This window comes from Rhinopithecus roxellana, chromosome 17 (assembly GCF_007565055.1).
Source record: "Rhinopithecus roxellana isolate Shanxi Qingling chromosome 17, ASM756505v1, whole genome shotgun sequence".
Classification (NCBI taxonomy): Eukaryota; Metazoa; Chordata; class Mammalia; order Primates; family Cercopithecidae; genus Rhinopithecus; species Rhinopithecus roxellana.
The window spans coordinates 40,679,856-40,687,003 of record NC_044565.1 but is presented as its reverse complement, the minus strand read 5'-3'; the positions used below and the strand labels follow the sequence as shown (position 1 = coordinate 40,687,003).

At 36.1% G+C, this 7,148-nt stretch overlaps 1 protein-coding gene across 2 annotated transcripts in view; it reads left to right on the top strand.

Annotated features, from left to right (window-relative positions):
• Positions 1–7,148, top strand: part of REL (REL proto-oncogene, NF-kB subunit) — a 43,409-nt gene that overhangs the window by 648 nt on the left and 35,613 nt on the right. The gene's annotated exons all lie outside the window — the stretch shown is intronic.

Here is a 7,148-nt window from a genome sequence, read left to right as displayed (position 1 = left end):
GACGAGGAGTTCTCATGTTAAAAATGGATATGTATTGAGGTGGTGGTTTTATGTTTTAGAACAAGAATGAGGAACCTTCAAACCTCGGGCAAGCTCTCTCCCCCTTTTTAATTTCGTCAAATGCAAAGAGGTGATCCCCCTTGTACTGACAGTTGTACAAAATGTGGCACGGCTTTAAAAATCATTCGTGGTATTTTAACACGAATTTTAAAATCCGTGGTATTTTAAGTGTTAATGTTGCATCGACCAGGTGTAGGCCGGGCGCGGTGGCTCACGCCTGTAATCCCAGCACTTGGGGAGGCGAAGGCGGTCGGATCACCTGAGGTCGGAAGTTCGAGACCAGCCTGGCCAACATTTTGAAACCCCGTTTCTACTGAAAATACAAAAAATTAGTCTGGCGTGGTGGCGCGCGCCTGTAATCCCAGCTACTCGGAAGGCTGAGGCAGGAGAATCGCTCGAACCTGGGCGAGGTGGAGGTTGCAGTGAGCCAAGATCGCGCCCCTTCTCTCCAGCCTGGGCGACAGAGACCCTGTCTCTATTAAAAAAAAAAAATAGAGTGTGTAATTTTTACTGTGAGATAAAGCACACAGTTTCTAATCTGACGAATAGAGACGTTGAATCCCCCTTCCTTCCCGCTGGAAATAAGGGGAAAGAGGAGTTTTAGACTATCCGTGCTTTAAAATAATGCGTAGTAGTGAATACAACTTCATCACTTATATGACTGTATATTTTCCCTTAATAAATGCTCGATCTCTCCCTTTGGGGGGAAATAAGTTTATAAGAAACATTGCAGAGCAAGGAAGAGTCTCCTGTATACACAGACGTGGTTTCGGGGTGCCTGGAGCTTAAGGTTGGGGGGACGGGAGAGCCGGGGTGGGGGGATAAATTAAGTAGCCTGGGTTCGAGTTGGTCTTTTACCAGGATTTGCCAAGGTGAGTGGGGGGCGCTTTCCAGACAGAGGAAGCAGAGTGAGCAAAGGCAGGGAGGGCTAAACGCGTATGTTAAATGCTGTACCTAAGGGAGTGAAGAGGGGGCACCGTTTATGAACTTGACTCGCATCCCCAAACTGACTGGTCCAGTGACCCTCAGAAGTAGGTTGATGTCTAGTGGAGATGAGGAAGTAGGAAGATTAAAGAACCTTTTTAAAAGGTTGAGCAGAACAATGCCATAGCTATTGCTGTAGGCAGAAAAGGAAATTGGGGTGTTTCACATGACATTTGATTTCAGTTTGTCTGTGGTTGTGAGAATACTAAGTGAAGTTTAAAATATTTCAGCTTTCCCTTTTCCCACTTGACACCAGACTTTCAGATAATCCTGTAAATTTGTGAATTCAAAGCATGTGTAGATTAGAAGTGCTAAGATGACTTCAAATATTTTGTTAATTTATTGGTTATCAGAAAGATTTTGTTTGGAAGTAATGAAGAATGGCTAGCATTGTAAGTTAAGTTCAGCCTCTTGGCGATTTAATCAAACTTTATTGATGTATTGCATAAATGTAATACTTATAATTTTTTCAAATGAGAGAGGAAACAACCATTTCTGTATAGAGTATTGTTAAGACCCACAGGATTTTAAAATGTGATACAATTTAAATTTGTTCATTGACACTGTATTTTGTGCTGTTGTGAGGAGGAAGGATTCCCTAAAAGTAAGGAGGAAATGTTTAAAGAAATAGAAAGTTTTAAAGGTTTAGAAGTTGAAGGGTGATTAACTTTTTGTTTTTTTGGTCTTTTCTCAAGAGTTGCATTAAAATGGGACTATTTAAAATGTAACAAGTTATTTAAATTGTAATTCAGTTGTTAGAAAACTGCCAAGCCTGGAATTAAAAAAAAAAAAAAAAAAAAGAAAGAAAATGTTTAAAGGAATCTGTGTACTTTTCCTTAATCTGTTATAAAGACCGTAGAGATAGAAAAAGATTCACTAATGAAATTCTAAATTCCTATTCTGTTTTGAAACAGCAATTTAACCGGAAAAGTGACCAAAAAAAAAAAGAAAAGAAAAGAAAAGAAATTGCTTATTTTTCATTGTCTAGTTTAGATTCTCTTTGTAGTAAGGTAGTATTAAAACCTCAAAAAGTACTTTTATTCATTACAAAGCATTTAAGAGCATTTCTTCATTTCTCACCAGATGTCATGTGTAAATAGGTATAAGTGTTGATTATGTGATAGCTATGATGTAAAAGTAACATAAATCATAATCTTACAAGGAAAATTTTGTGATTTAGAATGTAGTTTAAAATCATGTATATAATATGATTCTAAATTTTGTTTAGATAAGTTAGCAGGTTAATTAGGATTTCTCAGCTTGTATTAAGCTGCTTTTTGTGGCTTTTTTTTGAAAAATTACACCTTGATTACAGTCTTTTGACATAATAATAGACATAGTGAAGGAAAATGTTCCCAAACCCAACTAAGGTATGCATAGTAGGCAGTCGTTGCTTTTGTATATTTATTCTATTTTATTTAATATAAGTAAAATTAGATAATTTATGTCTGAATTTAAACCTTCTCATTGTTCCAGAAAAAAGAGCAAATGTCTTTGTGTGGCATGTAGCTCTGTTAACTAATAATTAGTGCTATCTTTGGTAAAATGTTTTAAAATTTAGATAATTTATTTTTATTCACATTTTTCTTTAGTATGGTTCTTCTGTGTCACACAATAGGAAGTACCGGAATGAATTGTTTTTGTAAACCTCACTTCTTACCAACTATTTGTAGTGTGAATTTCAAGAGAACTATTATTTTTCTCGATTAAAGGGGGGAAATGGAAGTAAGTATGATGCAACTTAATCTTTAATAACAGGGCTGGAAGTTAGGAATGGATAGCTACAGCTAATGACTTCTTTTTTTAAGTAAAAGGCCACACGTGAGCATGAATGTTTCAGAAATGCAACACTTGAAAAAATAGAAATAACAGTGGTGTTAAATAATTAAGGTGACATATGATAGGCATAGATAAAGGGAATGAGTTAATGTAATGACTAGGGAGGAGCCAGACAATGAATCATAATTAGGAGCATCTAGATTATGCATTTTAAGGGACTCAGAATTTCCTTTTGTTCCAACTTTCTCTTATCTGGGTTCTCTGAAAATGGTTTTGTTTGTAGGCACAGGACCCAAATATTGCATGGGATAAAATTGTTTTTCTGAAATTCATATTTATCTGGGCCTCCTCTATTTTTATTTTTTAAATAGAGGTGATTTGGTCTTGCCATTTGTTTTTAACTTTAATACCTGTATAATCTAGGACAGAATTTTAAATTTCTTTATTTTACCCTGGCACGTGCAGGAGTTTTTTCAAGACTTACCTTTTTACCCCCCATGGTAACAGAATCCCTATTGCCAGAATCTTTTACAGTTTTTACCTTGTGGTGCATGAATCAGTTGAATACTCATCTGAAAATTTCCTTTCTTTGATTCTGAAGGCCCAGTTGAAAGTCAGCTGATGTATTGGAGTAATGAAGTCAGCCTGATACATTGGAATAGCCTTTGGCTGATGAGAGACCTGGTTTGAGGAAAAAAATAGTAGATCTTATTTTCTTTTTCTCCAAACTGAGTAGAGGTGATATTTGGAAAAAGGTCCATTGTTAGCTCCATTGGCTCCTTTAGGTCTTAGGCAGTCTGTCACCCAGGACCTTTATGAGAGACATGCAGCTATTCTCAACTATGGTGTTGACACACTGGTGTGACAATCATTTGTGTGATGTGTTGCAAGAGTTAAAATATTTGTGTTGTAAATTATTTACTTTTTAAATAAATGAGAGCATTTGAAGGCTATTGGTATATTGTCATTTTTCTTGCTTGCATTTGAATAAGGTTCTTTTTTGAGTGGGAGAGAAAAACAAGTTACGAGTAGCCAGAATTGCTTTGCCCAGATTGCTTCTCTCAATATGTGCATTGTTGCTTTCACTTCATGTTTTAAGGCAATTATTCTTAATCAGGAGTGTGTTAGAATTTCTTGGAAGGCTTTTTCAGAAACATGTATCTGGGCTTTAAAAACTTTGAAGATTTCTTTTTCTTTTAAACATCTCAAGTGGGGTAGGGACATACATGTTTTGAAAAAACTGCCTAAGTGATTCTGATGTACATCCCCAGTATGAACTCTGTTCTAGGGATTTCTTTGGATCTAAATACTCATTTGGCTATACCGGGATGCATTATCTTCTTAAATTAAGTTGCATTTATTTTAGATTGCAGGTTATGTGCTGTATCAGTTATTACCTCCAGTTGCTTTTATGCTTGTTTTTTAAATTTGGCAGTGCCATATTAGCGTACCATTCATAATTCATTTTTCTTATAACCATATAATTTTCAACTTTAGTTTTATCATCTGTAAGTTGGGATAATAATTTCTATTGTTTTTCAAATGGAGATTAAAGTTAAGAGGATCAAATGAGAAATGTATATAAAGGGGTCTTTAAAAAGTGTTATAATTACAATAATTAACTTTTTGTTCTATATACTTGATGCTGGTTGCTCATTCTAGCAATAAGATGTTAGTTAATAATGTGTCTATTTCTGATAATTTATGATCCATTTAAACATTTATTTCAATGTAATTTTTTATCTTAAAAACTCATTCTTTATTAGATAGGCACTATGTTTTAAAATAGCACTCTTTCTTGCCTAAGTGCAAATAAAAACATAAATATATCTTACAAACATTTTGGCTATATCTCAGATTTTATTCTGATGTATATTAGCCTTTTAAAATACTCTTCAGAATATAGGGGTCAGTCCCAACTTTGCATAGTATTGCTTAAAGAAAAATACAGTAATCAACTTGTTTAGAGCCAACTTTGGAGACGTTTTTGTGCTTTTCAAAACTGTGGTGATTTAAGGTTATCTTAATTAAGAGTACTTATTTTCCCTACAATTTCCTGATATATAATTTACCCTCTTCCACTCCATAGATGACTACTTTTCAGCACATTTTATATTCAGGAAGAATGGCACTGTGCAAAGCACAGTACTAAGGAAGGAAATAACTGGTGCATTGTACTGATGCATTATATAAATGATTTATAGCTGGGAAGTTTTTTAAAAATCATAAACACAGATAAATCGAAATATGAATGAGTATGAGGAAATGCTGAGGTGTAGCAATCCTGGTACCTACAAAGCACTATTTTTTTTTTCCTTGGTAGTGGAATCTAATTAAAAAATCTGACTAATCACTTACATGATTATTTAACATTTGAATAACTTGTGTAAACAAAAGACCTTAAGATATTTTAGTCGTTCATTCAATAGATGTTTAATGGATATCTGTGTACAAGGCACAGATGAGTAAAACACAGTTTCTGCTTTCAAGTAGCTTGAAGAAATAAAACAAGTAGCTTTATCTCAAGAAGAAATAAGATGGTAAGTTTTCCCTAAATTACAGTTATTTGGAATAATTGCTATAAACAGAATACTATGGTAGTTTAAAGGAGGGGAGATTATTTCCAGCTGGGGGAATGTAGAGCATTACAATATACTCTGTTACTTGGTTGTAATACTCTACATTCCCCCAGCTTGTTAATTTTTACCAATTAAGAGCTTCTGCAATGAGAAAAATAAATTCCAAGGATTTTAAATACTCAATATTATATGATAACCAATATTTATGTAATTTTTACTATTTAAAAATATTCTTTTCAACAATTATTTTTCTGTTCTTTTAATAGACATTTTAATAAACAATCTAAAGAAGTGTCTTGTAACCAATGAAGTTTTGTTTTGTTTTTGTTTTTGTTTTTTTTGAGATGGAGTCTCGCTCTGTCACCCAGGCTAGAGTACAATGGCGCAATCTTGGCTCACTGCAGCCTCCGCCTCCTGGATTCAAGCAATTCTCCTGCCTCAGTCTCCTAAGTAGCTGGGATTACAGGTGCCTGCCACCACATCCGGCTAATTTTTTGTATTTTTAGTAGAGATGGTGTTTCACGATGTTGACCAGGCTGGTCTGGAACTCCTGACCTCAAGTGATCCACCCACCTTGGCCTCCCAAAGTGCTGGCTTTACAGGTATGAGCCACCATGCCCAGCCTCAGTGAAATATTTGAATGCTCACTATGAACCTAGAATTTTAATTCATACTCTCCCCTCCCAAAGTTAAACACTTATCATTAACGATGTCATTTTATATCAGTTTCCCACCAAGACACCTTTAAATAAGTAGTGGGCGGGGATTTATTTGGCCTTTACTTCAGCCACATAAATTATTTAAAATGCCACTTAAAAAATAATGTTGATTTTGGCTGGGCGCAGTGGCTCAAGCCTGTAATCCCAGCACTTTGGGAGGCCGAGACGGGAGGATCACGAGGTCAGAAGATCGAGACCATCCTTGCTAACAGGGTGAAACCCCGTCTCTACTAAAAAATACAAAAAATTAGCCGGGCGAGGTGGCGGGCACCTGTAGTCCCAGCTACTCGGGAGGCTGAGGCAGGAGAATGGCATAAACCCGGGAGGTGGAGCTTGCAGTGAGCTGAGATCACGCCACTGCACTCCAGCCTGGGCGACAGAGCGAGACTCCGTCTCAAAAAAAATAAAATAAAATAAAAAATAATGTTGATTTTAACAGTTTTTAAGAGGAAAATATACTCTTTCTTAAATACTTCTACAAGGATATATAAGGGTATGAAATACTTGAAATTGTGGCCAGGCGCAGTGGCTCACATCTGTAATCCCAGCACTTTGGGAGGCCGAGGTGGGCGGATCACGAGATCAGGAGATCTAGACCACGGTGAAACCCCGTCTCTACTAAAAATACAAAAAATTAGCCAGGTATAGCTGGCGCGGTGGTGGGCGCCTGTAGTCCCAGCTACTCGGGAGGCTGAGGCAGGAGAATGGCATGAACACAGGAGGCGGAGCTTGCAGTGAGGAGAGATCGCACCACTGCACTCCAGCCTGGGTGACAGAGCGAGACTAAGTCTCAAAAAAAATTTTTTTTTTTGAAATTGCAGTATGAATTTGAAATATTTGAAATATGCAAGGATAAAATTGTGAAATACTCATCTGCATATCTTATGCTTTTGAGTAAAACTGAAATAAGGATTATGTATGGGTTAAAGTCAGTTTTCTCTGGCTCTTCATCTTTTGAATAAACAAATAGGTAGTAGATTCAAGCAAAGGGATTTTGCACCATACAGAATAAAATTGAAAGTAACGG